Source organism: Ranitomeya imitator, chromosome 5 (genome assembly GCF_032444005.1).
Source record: "Ranitomeya imitator isolate aRanImi1 chromosome 5, aRanImi1.pri, whole genome shotgun sequence".
In the NCBI taxonomy this organism is placed as follows: domain Eukaryota; kingdom Metazoa; phylum Chordata; class Amphibia; order Anura; family Dendrobatidae; genus Ranitomeya; species Ranitomeya imitator.
In genome coordinates, this window is record NC_091286.1 from 20,266,411 (window position 1) to 20,284,918 (window position 18,508).

An 18,508-nucleotide genomic window follows, 5' to 3' on the forward strand; every position below is an offset into this window, starting at 1 on the left:
TGTTTTTCTGTCCTTATGTTATTACTTCTCAAGCAGAAGTGACTACAGTGTTTAGCTCTACAGTGTAAGAACTCTGCAAACATCTCCTCATATCTCGGCTTCCTGGACATTGGAGTGAGATTTTGGAGTTCACTGCAGTTCTTTGGATTTTTTTTTTTTTTGGAAGAAATCACTTGCTGGTTGCGCCTGGACGCATCTCGAGACTTCACCGTTGGCGAGAGCGCTGCCGGCATGTGACTGCAGTGGTAACATTTGCTTTCACAGCTCCAATAATTACAGGCGGTATCTGCAGATAATTAAGGTCTGAGCCGCACTCAATTTTACAACCCGCAGAGAATATAGAAATGCAATTAACTCTTAAAGAATAAGTGTATGAAGACTCTTGCATCCTTTTATCAGCCTGAAGAGAAGAAGACTTCATGAGAGTTGAATGCAGTCTATTATTAACGGTTATCAGCCAGTAAATGGAGTGGTCAAAGCTTAACTTCAAGAAGTCCTTTCTCACTCGGAGTTGCATGCACTGAATGGGAGATTCACAACCAACCCCGTCCACCTTCATTTCTGAGTATTCGTCAAGTCCAGGCTGCAAGGATTGTGACTTCTAGTTCAGCAATATTATTGTTAAACTGGTTATCCCGAGCTCCGCTTCCTTCCCCTGGGTCTGCTGCCCTCCGTTGTGTTCCACGTTGGGTTTTGCAAGTTGCATGACCAAAGTTCATCTATTAAAAGTCAACAGGTCTGTTCTTGTGGTTGCCTTCTAAGTCTAGACTCGGCTACTTGGCCAACTTCCATGGGGATGTGGTTGTCACTTGACTGTCGGAATATGGCTGCTGTAGTCTTTGATGGCAATCTGGTTGTGTTGAGGATTATACAAGGGAGTAGTTGTAGGAGGTAAGAAATCATGGATGCCGCTAGGGTATTTAGGGATAGGGTAACAAACCGAACCAGGCGAAGAAAGCCTAAATATATCTCTGGGAGTAAATAAGGTGTAATATTCTCCATTCATGGTTGGATGCCACTCGCCCTTCCATGTCTACATATTGCCAGGTTCTCCTAGTCATCCATGTGTCCTACAGCTCATCTAGGGCATGGATCTCTCCAGTAATAGGATACTACAGGCACCTGCTATGGCAGGCAATGTACAACTCAGACCTTTGGTTCCTGGAAAGTTTTCTCATCCCGATAATCCCTTACTGATGACTAATAAAGAATTTTCATAACCTTGTTAATCTGTTTATCTTAATCCGGTGGAATTTGGCGTTCTCCCAGTAAAGTCCAGTCTCCCACAGGTCTAATTAATGACTAGTGAGAAACACGATCTCGTGGATGACTTTTTTGGCACTTTGCTGAGATTACGGAAATAGTCTTGTTCCAAAAATAGTAAAGCAAAATCTCATTTCTTGTTTCCTTGCGCCGGGTCCAAGTAACACTCCTGGATAATCCAATTTACGGCATAAAGATGGGATAATCTAATGGAACAAATGCAAAAATACGCGACTTCAAGTTGTTGTTTATGTTCCGGTCAGACATAAAGGAAGCTTCGGTCTCATTTCAATCCTTTGTGTCTTTCTTGACATTTGTTTGGAAGAGTTTCTTGTTTTTCCTAAGACTTTAGGCTGGATCATCTTAAGAGAACAATTGACCGTACAGAACTGTCACAGGCATCTCATCCCCCCCCAACCAGCACCCCAAAAATAGCTGTTCGATGATGGCGGCCTGGTTTGGAGAAGTCGTTTTTTGTTTCTCTGGAGAACAGCTACAATAATTTTCGTATTTTTGTCCCTTGGAGCATTGCTTGTAAGTCTCCATTTGCCATCCGGGTTTCCTAAAGAGAACCACTGCCTCCCCGAGACTTGTCAGTAATACAACTATGGATTGTAATGTAATGAAACTGCAAGAGGTTAATCTCAAAATTATGTTAATCTGGAATTTTAACTGAATAACCCAAACTCTTTTTTTCACTCTAGAACAGACCAAACTTTATTGGATACTCACAAAAATCCTCAATGATCCAATTTCCAGTTTTCCAAAACTGCAAAAAAATCTATAGTGTGTATGTATATATAGATAGATAGATAGATAGATAGTGTTCACTAAGAGACATTTCTGACCAAGTATGTTACAAGGTTCTTCTGTTAATTCCACAACTTTTGAGAGGGCCACTCCATCAGGACAGGTGTGAAACGAGAGTTAAATAGTTAATTTTTGGACCCCAATCCCCACCAGCTTGTATCTCAGATGCCAAATCGATGCTGCTCCCTCTGTGCCTCCAAATAATGATAATGATCCCTTCTCTGAGTCCTTTTTTGTACCTGGCTTCATAATATAACCCCCTTCTGTGCCCCATACAGTGGGTACAGAAAGTATTCAGACCCCTTTACATTTTTCACTCTTTGTTTCATTGCAGCCATTTGGTAAATTCAAAAATGTCATTTTATTCTCATTAATGTTCACTCTGCACCCCATCTTGACTGGAAAAAAAAAACAGAAAAGTAGAAATTTTTGCAAATTTAATAAACAAGAAAAACTGAACTATCACATGGTCATAAGTCTTCAGACCCTTTGCTCAGTATTGAATGGAAGCGCCTTTAGAGCCATGAGTCTTCTTGAGAATGATGCAACAAGTTTTTAGCACCCGAGCATGGTCAGATAATAACTTATCCGAGCAAGTTCACTCATCACTAATAGTTACTTCTCAATGTCAAATACTGTATCGGATCACCAGGTTTATCACTCAACAAAGATGGAGAATGAGAGCGCTACAATGTAACCACCACGTAACTGCAGTGAAAGTGCACATTATACAGTCCAAAATATGTAACAGATGCTCAATATAGACCCCAAAATATATGATATTGCTTTACCTCGTACCTATGACCATACCTGGTGCCAGCGGAATACTGGGGTCACATTGCAACTTTATTAAAAAGGAAAACCTTTTTTTTTTTTTTTTTACCTGTAATACCCTGCCAGGCCATGCGGAGTGCTGTTAAAATAAGCCTGTCCTAGGAGTATACTAGGGCAAAGCCATTTAGTGCAAGTATGAGCATGGTTACATAGGTTGAAGCAAAGACCCCGGTCCATCAAGTTCCACCTTTCTCCAACAATTGTGCATTTTATCGCTAAATTAATTATAACCCACACTTAGTAGAATTGTTTATGACTATTACACAAATGAGTCGCCGGAATGTTTTGCCGCAATGTCCCAAAAAACAAAAATACAAATATTGCACGATAACATGATGCAGAGAAAATGTTACAAATTGGGTAATAGATAAAAGTGACTGTACCCAGCAATAAACATCTACGATTAGCAAACAATGCGCGCACGTGCAGGAAATCAAAGCTGTCGGACATAAAAGCCTCTCCTTTTTTATTGTAATTGTTATTTTGTTTTGCTAAAAAGATACAAAAGCTAATTTGCACGACCCGATCCCTCACCAAGGATGGGGCCGCCGATATCAAATGATTTCCATTCCAGCTCCGTCTTGGGTCTTCATGCAGAATAAAGTCACCAGATCATTAAAAAAAAAAAGCAGAAGCCTCAAAGGACAAAATGATTTATCCGTCATTGATGTTCTGTATGAAGGACTGTGCTGCCGCTTCATGGGAGATATCAGAAACCAAGGCTGAGTGCTCCCAAAGACATAAAACAATGGCCCATTGTATCATTTGTAATGCGTATTCTCTTTGGTAAATGAAGCCTCTTCTACTAGAATGTGCCCCCTTTAAAAATAATTAAGTGAACCCTTTGGAATTACCTAGAATTAAAAGGTTGTATCGTTCAATGTCTTTTATTGAGAAAATATCTTCAGTCCAGGAACAAAAAGTATTAAAACCTCTCTAAATGGAAAATGGGGATTCAATTAAAGAGATGAGATTGTAAGTGTAAGTTTATAGGTTTTTTTGTCCATTAGATAAAGCCTGGTCACGGACACATCTGTCCCTCAAAAAGGTTGATTTTTGTGAACTAAGACTCGAGGGAGACAAGTATCAGAAGTCTTCAGGAAACATCTTCCAGAGACACAAGAAGCTGGAAAAGGTTACAAAAGCTAAAGACTTGGTTGTACATCACTCCAAAAAGACAGATGGTCTCCAAGAAGGTAATATTCAGAACTGTTCCTATCTTCTCCAGAGGTTGTTTTCCCTGCACAGGTCACTCCAAGAGCACAATTGGTAATCATGAGAGAACATGAAAAAGACCCACTGTGGACTACAAACTGCAAGAACCTCTATTCATGTGTCCATTATTCCAAGAAAGAAACATTCTGGCATTCATGGAAGGACACGAAAAACTGCTGCTGCCCCCCCCCAAAAAAAAAAAAAAAAAATAAACAAATAAATAAAAATAAAAAATCATTGCAGCCTTTCTCAAATTTGTCTCAAACCACCTGGATGTTTCACAATGCATCTAGGAAATTGTTCAACAACGCAACATCATCATCAAGAAGAACTTAGCTATGCAGAGCAGCAGGCCACAGGAATGATCCAGGGAAAAACAAGTCCAACACTGGAACATTGACAGGAAGCCAGGATCAAAGCAATAGGTGGAGTTAAGTAGAGCAGTACCTAACGACCTCACCACATCACCTGAGGTAGGAAACTCAGAAGCCGCAGTACCACTTCCCTCCACCAACAGAAGCTCACAGAGAGAATCAGCCGAAGTACCACTTGTGACCACAGGAGGGAGCTCTGCCACAGAATTCACAACAGTACCCCCCCCTTGAGGAGGGGTCACCGAACCCTCACCAGAGCCCCCAGGCCGACCAGGATGAGCCACATGAAAGGCACGAACAAGATCGGGAGCATGGACATCAGAGGCAAAGACCCAGGAATTATCTTCCTGAGCATAACCCTTCCACTTAACCAGATACTGGAGTTTCTGTCTTGAAACACGAGAATCCAAAATCTTCTCCACAATATACTCCAACTCCCCCTCCACCAAAACCGGGGCAGGAGCGTCAACAGATGGAACCATAGGTGCCACGTATCTCCGCAACAATGACCTATGGAATACATTATGTATGGAAAAGGAATCTGGAAGGGTCAGACGAAAAGACACAGGATTAAGAACCTCAGAAATCCTATACGGACCAATGAAACGAGGTTTAAACTTAGGAGAGGAAACCTTCATAGGAATATGACGAGAAGATAACCAAACCAGATCCCCAACACGAAGTCGGGGACCCACACAGCGTCTGCGATTAGCAAAACGTTGAGCCCTCTCCTGGGACAAGGTCAAATTGTCCACTACATGAGTCCAAATCTGCTGCAACCTGTCCACCACAGTATCCACACCAGGACAGTCCGAAGACTCAACCTGTCCTGAAGAGAAACGAGGATGGAACCCAGAGTTGCAGAAAAATGGCGAAACCAAGGTAGCCGAGCTGGCCCGGTTATTAAGGGCGAACTCAACCAAAGGCAAAAAGGACACCCAGTCATCCTGATCAGCAGAAACAAAACATCTCAGATATGTTTCCAAGGTCTGATTGGTTCGTTCGGTCTGGCCATTAGTCTGAGGATGGAAAGCCGAGGAAAAAGACAAGTCAATGCCCATCCTACCACAAAAGGCTCGCCAAAACCTCGAAACAAACTGGGAACCTCTGTCAGAAACGATATTCTCTGGAATACCATGTAAACGAACCAGATGCTGGAAGAACAATGGCACCAAATCAGAGGAGGAAGGCAATTTAGACAAGGGTACCAAATGGACCATCTTAGAAAAGCGATCACAGACCACCCAAATGACTGACATCTTTTGAGAAACGGGAAGATCTGAAATAAAATCCATAGAGATATGTGTCCAAGGTCTCTTCGGGACCGGCAAGGGCAAAAGCAACCCACTGGCACGAGAACAGCAGGGCTTAGCCCGAGCACAAATCCCACAGGACTGCACAAAAGTACGCACATCCCGCGACAGAGATGACCACCAAAAGGATCTAGCCACTAACTCTCTGGTACCAAAGATTCCAGGATGACCAGCCAACACCGAACAATGAACCTCAGAGATAACTTTATTCGTCCACCTATCAGGGACAAACAGTTTCTCCGCTGGACAACGATCAGGTTTATTAGCCTGAAATTTTTGCAGCACCCGCCGCAAATCAGGGGAGATGGCAGACACAATTACTCCCTCCTTGAGGATACCCGCCGGCTCAGACAAACCCGGAGAGTCGGGCACAAAACTCCTAGACAGAGCATCCGCCTTCACATTTTTAGAGCCCGGAAGGTACGAAATCACAAAGTCAAAACGGGCAAAAAACAGCGACCAACGAGCCTGTCTAGGATTCAACCGCTTGGCAGACTCGAGATAAGTCAAATTCTTGTGATCAGTCAATACCACCACGCGATACTTAGCTCCTTCAAGCCAATGACGCCACTCCTCGAATGCCCACTTCATGGCCAGTAACTCTCGGTTGCCCACATCATAATTCCGCTCAGCAGGCGAAAACTTCCTGGAAAAAAAAAAAGCATTGTTTCATCACTGAGCAATCAGAACCTCTCTGCGACAAAACAGCCCCTGCTCCAATCTCAGAAGCATCAACCTCGACCTGGAACGGAAGAGAAACATCTGGTTGACACAACACAGGGGCAGAAGAAAAACGACGCTTCAACTCCTGAAAGGCTTCCACAGCAGCAGAAGACCAATTGACCACATCAGCACCCTTCTTGGTCAAATCGGTCAATGGTTTAGCAATACTAGAAAAATTGCAGATGAAGCGACGATAAAAATTAGCAAAGCCCAGGAACTTTTGCAGACTTTTCAGAGATGTCGGCTGAGTCCAATCATGGATGGCTTGGACCTTAACAGGATCCATCTCGATAGTAGAAGGGGAAAAGATGAACCCCAAAAATGAAACCTTCTGCACACCAAAGAGACACTTTGATCCCTTCACAAACAAAAAATTAGCACGCAGGACCTGAAAAACCGTTCTGACCTGCTTCACATGAGACTCCCAATCATCCGAGAAGATCAAAATGTCATCCAAGTACACAATCAGGAATTTATCCAGGTACTCTCGGAAGATGTCATGCATAAAGGACTGAAACACTGATGGAGCATTGGCAAGTCCGAATGGCATCACTAGATACTCAAAATGACCCTCGGGCATATTAAATGCAGTTTTCCATTCATCGCCTTGCTTAATTCGCACCAGATTATACGCACCACGAAGATCTATCTTGGTGAACCAACTAGCCCCCTTAATCCGAGCAAACAGATCAGATAACAATGGCAAGGGGTACTGAAATTTAACCGTGATCTTATTAAGAAGGCGGTAATCTATACAAGGTCTCAGCGAACCATCCTTCTTGGCCACAAAAAAGAACCCTGCTCCCAATGGCGACGATGACGGGCGAATATGCCCCTTCTCCAGGGATTCCTTCACATAACTGCGCATAGCGGTGTGCTCAGGCACGGATAAATTAAACAGTCGACCTTTTGGGAATTTACTACCAGGAATCAAATTGATAGCACAATCACAATCCCTATGCGGAGGTAGGGCATCGGACTTGGGCTCATCAAATACATCCCGGTAATCAGACAAGAACTCCGGGACCTCAGAAGGGGTGGATGACGAAATTGACAGAAATGGAACATCACCATGTACCCCCTGACAACCCCAGCTGGACACCGACATGGATTTCCAATCTAATACTGGATTATGGACTTCTAGCCATGACAACCCCAACACGACCACATCATGCAGATTATGCAACACCAGAAAGCGAATATCCTCCTGATGTGCAGGAGCCATGCACATGGTCAGCTGGGTCCAGTACTGAGGCTTATTCTTGGCCAAAGGTGTAGCATCAATTCCTCTCAATGGACACTGCAAGGGCTCCAAAAAAAAACCACAACGCTTAGCATACTCCAAGTCCATCAAATTCAGGGCAGCGCCTGAATCCACAAATGCCATGACAGAATACGATGACAAAGAGCAGATCAAGGTAACGGACAGAAGAAATTTTGACTGTACCGTACCAATGGTGGCAGACCTAGCGAACCGCTTAGAGCGCTTAGGACAATCAGAGATGGCATGAGTGGAATCACCACAGTAGAAACACAGACCATTCAGACGTCTGTGTTCTTGCCGTTCAACTCTGGTCAAAGTCCTATCGCACTGCATAGGCTCAGGTTTAACCTCAGGTAATACCGCCAAATGGTGCACAGATTTACGCTCACGCAAGCGTCGACCGATCTGAATGGCCAAAGACATAGATTCATTCAGACCAACAGGCATAGGAAATCCCACCATGACATCCTTCAGAGAGACCCTTTCTGAAAATCGCTGCGAGCGCAGCTTCATTCCATTGAGTGAGTACGGACCACTTTCTAAATTTCTGGCAATATAGCTCTATCTCATCCTGACCCTGACACAAAGCCAGCAAATTTTTCTCTGCCTGATCCACTGAATTAGGCTCATCGTACAGCAATCCGAGCGCCAGGAAAAACGCATCAATATTACTTAATGCAGGATCTCCTGGCGCAAGGGAAAATGCCCAGTCTTGAGAGTCGCCACGCAAAAAAGAAATAATAATTCTCACTTGTTGAGCTGGGTCACCAGAGGAGTGAGGTTTCAAGGCCAGAAACAGTTTGCAATTATTTTTGAAATTCACAAACTTGACTCTATCACCATAAAACAAATCAGGAATAGGAATTCTTGGTTCAAACATAGGCTTCTGAACCACCAAATCTTGAATCTTTTGTACATTTATAACGAGATTATCCATTGAAGAGCACAGACCCTGAATGTCCATGTCCACACCTGTGTCCTGAACCACCCAAATGTCTAGGGGAAAAAAAAGGCAAAACACAGTGCAAAGAAAAAAAAATGGTCTCAGAACTTCTTTTTTCCCTCTATTGAGAATCATTAGTACTTTTGGCTTCCTGTACTGTTATGAAAGGCAATTCAGTACCACAATGGACATAGCGGTCAGAGCACATACAGTGATCTGACAATAACCCAAAAACATAGAACGAGCTCTGAGACGTGGGAACTCTGCAGACCGCAATCCCTAATCCTCTCCAAACAACACTAGAGGCAGCCGTGGATTGCGCCTAACTCTGCCTATGCAACTCGGCACAGCCTGAGAAACTAACTAGCCTGAAGATAGAAAATAAGCCTACCTTGCCTCAGAGAAATACCCCAAAGGAAAAGGCAGCCCCCCACATATAATGACTGTGAGTAAGATGAAAAGACAAACGTAGGGATGAAATAGATTCAGCAAAGTGAGGCCCGACTTTCTTAACAGAGCGAGGATAGGAAAGATAACTTTGCGGTCTACACAAAACCCTAAAGAATACCACGCAAAGGGGGCAAAAAGACCCTCCGTACCGAACTAATGGCACGGAGGTACACCCTTTGCGTCCCAGAGCTTCCAGCAAAACAATTAGACAAGCTGGACAGAAAAAATAGCAAACAAATAGCAAAGAAGAACTTAGCTATGCAGAGCAGCAGGCCACAGGAATGATCCAGGGAAAAACAAGTCCAACACTGGAACATTGACAGGAAGCCAGGATCAAAGCATTAGGTGGAGTTAAGTAGAGCAGTACCTAACGACCTCACCACATCACCTGAGGTAGGAAACTCAGAAGCCGCAATACCACTTTCCTCCACCAACAGAAGCTCACAGAGAGAATCAGCCGAAGTACCACTTGTGACCACAGGAGGGAGCTCTGCCACAGAATTCACAACAGGGAGGAAAATCATGGTAAAAGGACCATCAGGAAAAAGCAACAATACTTGGAGCATTATCGTAGAAAGAACATGGTAGGGGGAGAATCAGAATAAAAGGAACACCGTGGTGGGACCGCCATAGTGTAAGGAACATCATGGTGGTGGGAGAATTATGGCTCAAGTTTGCTCCCGAAACCTTGTGTGGTGAAATATGTATATATATATATATATATATATATATAGTATATGTTTGTAGGGACATACAGTCATGGCCGAAAGTATTGACACCCCTGCAATTCTGTCAGATAATACTCAGTTTCTTCCTGAAAATGATTGCAATCACAAATTCTTTGGTATTATTATCTTCATTTAATTTGTCTTAAATGAAAAAACACAAAAGAGAATGAAGCAAAAAGCAAAACATTGATCATTTCACACAAAACTCCAAAAATGGGCCAGACAAAAGTATTGGCACCCTCAGCCTAATACTTGGTTGCACAACCTTTAGCCAAAATAACTGCGACCAACCGCTTCCGGTAACCATCAATGAGTTTCTTACAATGCTCTGCTGGAATTTTTAGACCATTCTTTGGCAAACTGCTCCAGGTCCCTGATATTTGAAGGCTGCCTTCTCCAAACTGCCATTTTTAGATCTCTCCACAGGTGATCTATGGGATTCAGGTCTGGACTCATTGCTGGTCACCTTAGAAGTCTCCAGTGCTTTTTCTCAAACCATTTTCTAGTGCTTTTTGAAGTGTGTTTTGCGTCATTGTCCTGCTGGAAGACCCATGACCTCTGAGGGAGACCCAGCTTTCTCACACTGGGCCCCACATTATGCTGTAAAATTTGTTGGTAGTCTTCAGACTTCATAAGGCCATGCACACGGTCAAGCAGTCCAGTGCCAGAGGCAGCAAAGCAACCCCAAAACATCAGGGAACCTCCGCCATGTTTGACTGTAGGGACTGTGTTCTTTTCTTTGAATGCCTCTTTTTTTCTCCTGTAAACTCTATGTTGATGCCTTTGCCCAAAAAGATCTACTTTTGTCTCATCTGACAAGAGAACATTCTTCCAAAACGTTTTAGGCTTTTTCAGGTAAGTTTTGGCAAACTCCAGCCTGGCTTTTTTATGTCTCGAGGTAAGAAGTGGGGTCTTCCTGGGTCTCCTACCATACAGTCCCTTTTCATTCAGACGCTGACGGATAGTACGGGTTGACACTGTCGTACCCTCGGACTGCAGGGCAGCTTGAACTTGTTTGGATGTTAGTCGAGGTTCTTTATCCAACATTCGCACAATCTTGCGTTGAAATCTCTTGTCAATTTTTCTTTTCCGTCCACATCTAGGGAGGTTAGCCACAGTGCCATGGGCTTTACACTTCTTGATGACACTGCACACGGTAGACACCGGAACATTCAGGTCTTTGGAGATGGACTCGTAGCCTTGATATTGCTCATGCTTCCTCACAATTTGGTTTCTCAAGTCCTCAGACAGTTCTTTAGTCTTCTTTCTTTTCTCCATGCTCAATGTGGTACACACAAGGACACAGGACAGAGGTTGAGTCAACTTTAATCCATGTTAAAGGGACACTGTCACCTGAATTTGGAGGGAACAATCTTTAGCCATGGAGGCGGGGTTTTTGGGTGTTTGATTCACCCTTTCCTTACCCGCTGGCTGCATGCTGGCTGCAATATTGGATTGAAGTTCATTCTCTGTCCTCCATAGTACACGCCTGCGCAAGGCAAGATTGCCTTGTGCAGGCATGTACTACGGAGGACAGAGAATGACCTTCAATCCAATATTGCAGCCAGCATGCAGCCAGCGGGTAAGGAAAGGGTGAATCAAACACCCAAAAACCCCGCCTCCATGGCTAAAGATTGTTGCCTCCAAATTCAGGTGACAGTGTCCCTTTAACTGGCTGCAAGTGTGATTTAGTTATTGCCAACACCTGTTAGGTGCCACAGGTAAGTAACAGGTGCTGTTAATTACACAAATTAGAGAAGCATCACATGAGTTTTCGAACAGTGCCAATACTTTTGTCCACCCCCTTTTTTATGTCTGGTGTGGAATTATATCCAATTTGGCTTTAAGACAATTCTTTTTGTGTTTTTTCATTTAAGACAAATTAAATGAAGATAATAATACCAAATAATTTGTGTTTGCAATCATTTTCAGGAAGAAAATGAGTATTATCTGACAGAATTGCAGGGGTGTCAATACTTTTGGCCATGACTGTATGTCTAGGGTTATATGTGTGACTAGTGATAATGTAACATCTGTCCTGAAGGCAAGTCGCACCTAGGTGTTAATAGGTACTTCCTTGGGACTAGTAGAAATTCTGTCTCCATATCCCACCAGGAGGTCTGGCTAAGGCCAAGAACAAAGGATTACTTGACACCTCTGAGGTCTTGGAGGGGAGATGCTAAATTGCGGCCTGAGGTAATCTATCCCTGGGAACCTTTCCACAAGAGAAAATAATATATTCATTGGGGGCGCGGCCGTGGCCCAATCAAACAGGCAGCAGTTATGATATTGGCCTGAGGGGCCGGTCTAGAAACCTGACCTCAGACCAAAGTTATAAATTTAGGCTGTAGACAGAGAATTGTGCTCACATGATGGGGGCAGCCTGAGAAGCTGATGTGATCCAATCTACATTCTTCCTTCCCTCAGGGAGCAGAAAGCAACTACCAGTTAGATAATTTCTGTAAGTTTTCTCCTGTTTATTTTGACACTGTTTTGCATAAGTTATATGTCTTTTTATTATCATATTTTTATACCTTTTTCTTATTGTAAGCATTGAACTTTTTGCTATTAAAGTATAAAACTTTAACAAGTTGAACCTTGAATGTTCTAAAGAATCCATAGCCTAAAGGTATGTGAGCCTTATGAGTGATAGACATATTTTTATTAGTATTATTGTTAGTTCCGGGACTCATCGCCCGCGTATTCGATGAGTGGTGGCAGCGCGTATGAGTGGCTGTGTGGCCTGGGTCGGTGTGTGATTTATGCTTCCATTACAGCATAGGACAGAGGTTGAATGCTGGACTGAGAGTGGGGAGATAGATTAACCCTTGCAGGCACAACCCCAAGTCACGTGTGAGAGCAGGCACGTGACGAATAAGTGACACCAAGGAGAAGGGATCCGTGACACCTTGGAATTCCAGGTCCCAGAGTCTGGAGGAAGAGTGGAGAGGCCACAATCCAAGCTGCTGGAGGTCTAGTGTGAAGTTTCCACAATCAGTGATGGTTTGGGGAGCCATGTCATCTTCTGGTGTAGGTCCACTGTGTTTTATCAAGACCAAAGTCAGCGCAGCCGTCTACCAGGACATTTTACAGCACTTCATGCTTCCCTCTGCCGACAAGCTTTATGGAGATGGAAATGTCATTCTCCAGCAGGACTTGGCCCCTGTCTACACTGCCAAAAGTACCAATAGCTGGTGTACAAACAACAGTATCACTGTGCTTGATTGGCAGCAAACTCGCCTGACCTTAATCCCATAGAGAATCTACGGAGTATTGTCAAGAGGAAGATGAGAGACACCAGACCCAACAATGCAGACGAGCTGAAGGCTGCTATCAAAGCAACCTGGGCTTCCATAACCTCTCAGCAGCACCACAGGCTGATTGCCTCCATGCCACGCTGCACTGATGCAGTGATTGATGCAAAAGAGCCCCGATCAAGTACTGAGTGCATTTACTGAACATACATTTCAGTAGGACGACATTGTGGATTTTAAAATCATTTTTCAAGCTGGTGTTATAAAGTATTCTAATTTACTGAGATAATGACTTTTGGGTTCTCATTGGCTGTAAGCCATAATCATCAACATTAACAGAAATAAACACGTGAAAAAGATCACTCTGTAATGGCTCTATAATATAAGAGATTCACTTTTTGTATTGAAGAACTGAAATAAATTCACTTTTTGATGATATTCTGATTTAGTGAGAAGCACCTGTATATAATAACATTGGTGCGTGATGACTATTGAACATTTAGGGAGTTTCTTGGTCTTATATGTTGATGTTGATATCGGCAGTGACTGTACATAGGTGATAGCAGACATTGATCTCGGTGTTCTGGCATCTTATGAGGAATCTCTCCCCGGTGTCTGTGCTGCTGATATAAATAACACACATTTGTCTTCGTATCCTTTGCATTATGCAGCTCATTATTTTCTGTCGAGCTCAGAAACACCTGACACTGACACTTTTTTTTCAGGCTCCTTTATGTTATGTTATCATTCTGCCTTCAGCTGCTCCTCGTTGTCGCCCTCTCTCTTCGGTACATTATGGAGGGGACTGGACATTCCATATCTCTAATTACAGGTAAATTATTACATTTTTATGTCAGATTGAAACAAAGTTCAGATAGAAAAGTGAATCCCCGAAGGATCAGCGCCCCACAATCCTGCAACATCCTAATGTCCCCAATGATAGGAATGCCCATACAGATCCGACGATTCAGCTGCACTGAGGCCGGGACTATTGTACGAGCCCTGGTGGTTAGGATTCAACTCATGGGAAAATACATGTAATTCAAATGTATGATACCATTATGCTTCCTTGCTTTCCTAGGCTACCAGGGATGCCCTCAATGATCCTTTCCGCACACTATGCTATTAAGGATACAGAATCTTTTTATCACAACAGACCACCAGGGATGCTGTCCAGAGTCCCTTCCCCGCACCAGACCACCAGGGATGCTATCCAGAGTCCCTTCCCCACACCAGGCTGTCGAGAGTCCCCTTCCCCACAGCAGGTCACCAGGGATGCTGTCCAGAATCTTTTTATCTCAACAGACCACCAGGGACGCTGTCCAGAATCTTTTTATTACACTAGACCACCAGGGATGCTGTGTAGAGTCTCTTCCCCACCACAGACCACAAGGGATGCTGGCCAAAGTCCCTTCCCCACACCAGGCATGCTGGCCAGAGTCTCTTCCCACACAGACCACCAGGGATGCTGTTCAGAACACATTTACTACATCAGACCACCAGGGATTCTATCCAGAGTCCCTTCCCCACACCAGGCCATCAGGGATGCTGTCGAGAGTCCCCTTCCCCACAGCAGGCCACCAGGGATGCTGTCTGGAATATTTTATCACAACAGACCACCAGGGATGCTGTCCAGAATCTTTTTATTACACTAGACTACCAGGGATGCTATCCAGAGTCCCTTCCCCACACCAGGCCATCAGGGATGCTGTCGAGAGTCCCCTTTCCCACAGCAGGCCACCAGGGATGCTGTCTAGAATATTTTATCACAACAGACCACCAGGGATGCTGTCCAGAACCTTTTTATTACACTAGACTACCAGGGATGCTATCCAGAGTCCCTTCCCAACACCAGACCACCAGGGATGCTATGTAGAGTCTCTTCTCCACCACAGACCACCAGGGATGCTGACCAGAATCTTTTTATTACACTAGACCACCAAGGATGCTGTGTGGAGTCTCTTCCCCACAACAGACTACCAGGCATGCTGGCCAGAGTCTCTTCCCACACCAGGCCACCAGGGATGCTGTGTAGAGTCTCTTCCCACACCAGACCAGTCTGTATGTGGCATATTCACACAGAAATGCAAAGTATATGGTGCAAAGCCTATTAATGACGCCATATGTATAGCGGGCTAACCATGATGCATCCTGTGTGAACAGAGGCCACAGTGTACAGAGCCATCTAGGGCCCAGCCGCACCCTGGAAAAATATACAGTGCACCAAAAACATAACAATATATGCAAGGTATTGGTTGATATTATGGCCACAATATTTAAGCTGCCAACCCACGTCAAGGGTCCTTGTATATTGGCAGTCCTAATCTAAAAAAACACCATAAGAGGAAAAACCTCCACTATACTAAACAGCAAAAAAAACACCAGAATAAAGGCAGAGATGCTTACCTGTTCAAGGCCTCCAACAATTGCACTAACCAAGGTGCACCAGGCCCAAGTAAAGATAGCAAAATACACAGGTGCAAATAATACCACTAATGCAGCCAACCTACAATCAGGAATTGGCCGCTTGGAGCACCCGTGCAAAAAAATAGTCTGTATGTGGCATATTCACATTTTTTTGCACGGGCAAAAGGAATTGCGGCCAATTCCTGATTGTAGGTTGGCTGCATTAGTGGTATTATTTGCACCTGTGTATTTTGCTATCTTTACTTGGGCCTGGTGCACCTTGGTTAGTGCAATTGTTGGAGGCCTTGAACAGGTAAGCATCTCTGCCTGTATTCTGGTGTTTTTTTTGCTGTTTAGTATAAGTGTTCCTCTTATGGTGTTTTTCCCACACCAGACCACCAGGCATGCTGGCCAGAGTCCCTTCCCCACACCAGGCCACAAGGCATGCATCCAATTACTGCTTTACAAAACAAGACCACCAATAATTTCAGAATCCGCCTCTATGCATAGCATCCATCAGTACCCGGCCCACCAGGATTTCTAGCACAAACTGTTCAATTCTCCCAGACTCCATGAAAATGAGATAATGAAAGGACTTTATATGTAGAGCTATGCTCAAGTGCTGAACCGACACTATTAATTACAGAAGACGGGTTCGTTAAGCGATTGCTGCTGCCATTAAACAAGTTCTGCTGGAACAGAAAGTTTCTTTTTATAAAGTGGAGTCTCTTGGTCCTTGATGGAAGCAAAGGTTCCTACATTATGTCATCGAGAAGTGTACGGCCACGGGGGAAGGGTCTGAGAGAGGAAACCTTTTTGGGGGCCTGGTGGGATCCTCGGCCCAAAGACCCTTATAGAGAGGAAATGGCACCCGGACCCTAATAAATGCCGCCATTGCTGCCGTCCTTATACTCTTGTGGAGCCGACCACATACTGGCCTTCACTGGAGATTGAGATTTCCTCCATATACCACAATACTGCTGTATGGCGGCACACAGAACGAGCGATCTGACAACCGTAGAGTCAGGTTCCCTAAGGGGACTAAGAAATAAAGTAAAAATGAAGAAAAAAATATATACAATCAGCCTAATCTTATCCATTAAAAAATAAAAAGAGATGAAAAAAAGTAACTAGCCGCGGTGTGAACACGTCCGAACGTCTGATCTACGAAAATATCAAACTAACCCATAAAAGGCAGAAAACAAAATGTTAAAATTTCATTTTCTTTTTTGCCGCACCCCCCCCCCCCATAAAAAAGCAACAAAAAGCAATTAAAACGTCCAAAAATGGTATCAATAAAAATGTCAACTCGGTGCGCAAATGGTAGATTATTATTATTTATTTATATAGCACCATTAATTCCATGGTGCTGTACATGAGAAAGGGGTTACATACAGAGTTATAGATATCGTTTACAGTAAACAAGTTCACATGACGGGGGCAGCCTGAAAAGCTGGTGTGATCCAATCTACATTCTTCCTTCCCTCAGGGAGCAGAAAGCAACTACCAGTTAGGTAATTTCTGTAAGTTTTCTCCTGTTTATTTTGACACTGTTTTGCATAACTTGTATGTCTTTATTATCATATTTTTATACCTTTTTCTTATTGTAAGCATTGAACTTTTTGTTATTAAAGTATAAAACTTTAACAAGTTGAACCTTGAATGTTCTAAAAGAATCCATAGCCTAAAGGTGTGTGAGCCTTATGAGTGATAGACATATTTTTATTAGTATTATTATTAGTCCGGGACTCATCGCCCATGTATTCGATGAGTGGTGGCAGCGCGTATGAGCGGGTGTGTGGCCTGGGTTGGCGTGTGATTTATGCTCCCATTACAGCATGGGACAGAGGTTGAATGCTGGACTGAGAGAGGGGAGATAGTTTAACCCTTGCAGGCACAACCCCAAGTCACGTGTGAGAGCAGGCACGTGACGAATAAGTGACACCACGGAGAAGGGATTTGTGACAATTGGTTGGTAGATTAAAAAGCTTGTGCTGTTAGGAAGGGGTTAACGATAGATGCAAGCATATCCGAATTCCTCAGGTTACCCGGCTGCTGGACAGAATCCGGGAGACTGCGGGAACCTGGAGAGAGCAGCCGAAGATTCCCGAATATCGGAGGAGACTCTTGGTGACGTCCTGCGGCCTCGGCACCGGTGTCTCTGCTCAGTCAGTGGCCGCATCAAACACAGGTCTGAATGGTGACATAAATGCAAAACATCAAGGTGCATGATCTATGTATGGCCAGAGCCGATGTACAGGGATTAGGTAAGAAGTGTAACTTCAGCGGCTGGAGGACGGGTCCATGTATACTGGCTCGTTATAATGGGATCATTCACTGATCGACTACTGGGACCCCAACATTCACAAGATCAAAGCACTGGAACCCCAAGAACTGCGGCTCTGTTGTCCTGAAATATGCAGCCTGTACTATAGGGCTAGCAGAGCGCTGTACTCCGCAGTCCCATAGACCAGGGGTGGGCAATTCATTTTTGCAAGGGGTCACATTAGAGATTGTGACTAGGGTTGAGCGAAACGGGTCGTTCATTTTCAAAAGTCGCCGACTTTTGGCAAAGTCGGGTTTCATGAAACCCGATCCGACCCCTGTGCGGGGTCGGCCATGCGGTACGCGACTTTCGCGCCAAAGTCGCGTTTCAATGACGCGAAAAGTGCCATTTCTCAGCCAATGAAGGTAAACGCAGAGTGTGGGCAGCGTGATGACATAGGTCCTGGTCCCCACCATCTTAGAGAAGGGCATTGCAGTTATTGGCTTGCTGTCTGCGGCGTCACAGGGGCTATAAAGGGGCGTTCCCGCCGACCGCCATGTTACTGCTGCTGATCTGAGCTTAGGGAGAGGTTGCTGCCGCTTCGTCAGAAGCAGGGATAGCGTTAGGCAGGGTCCATTAACCACCAAACCGCTTGTGCTGTAGCG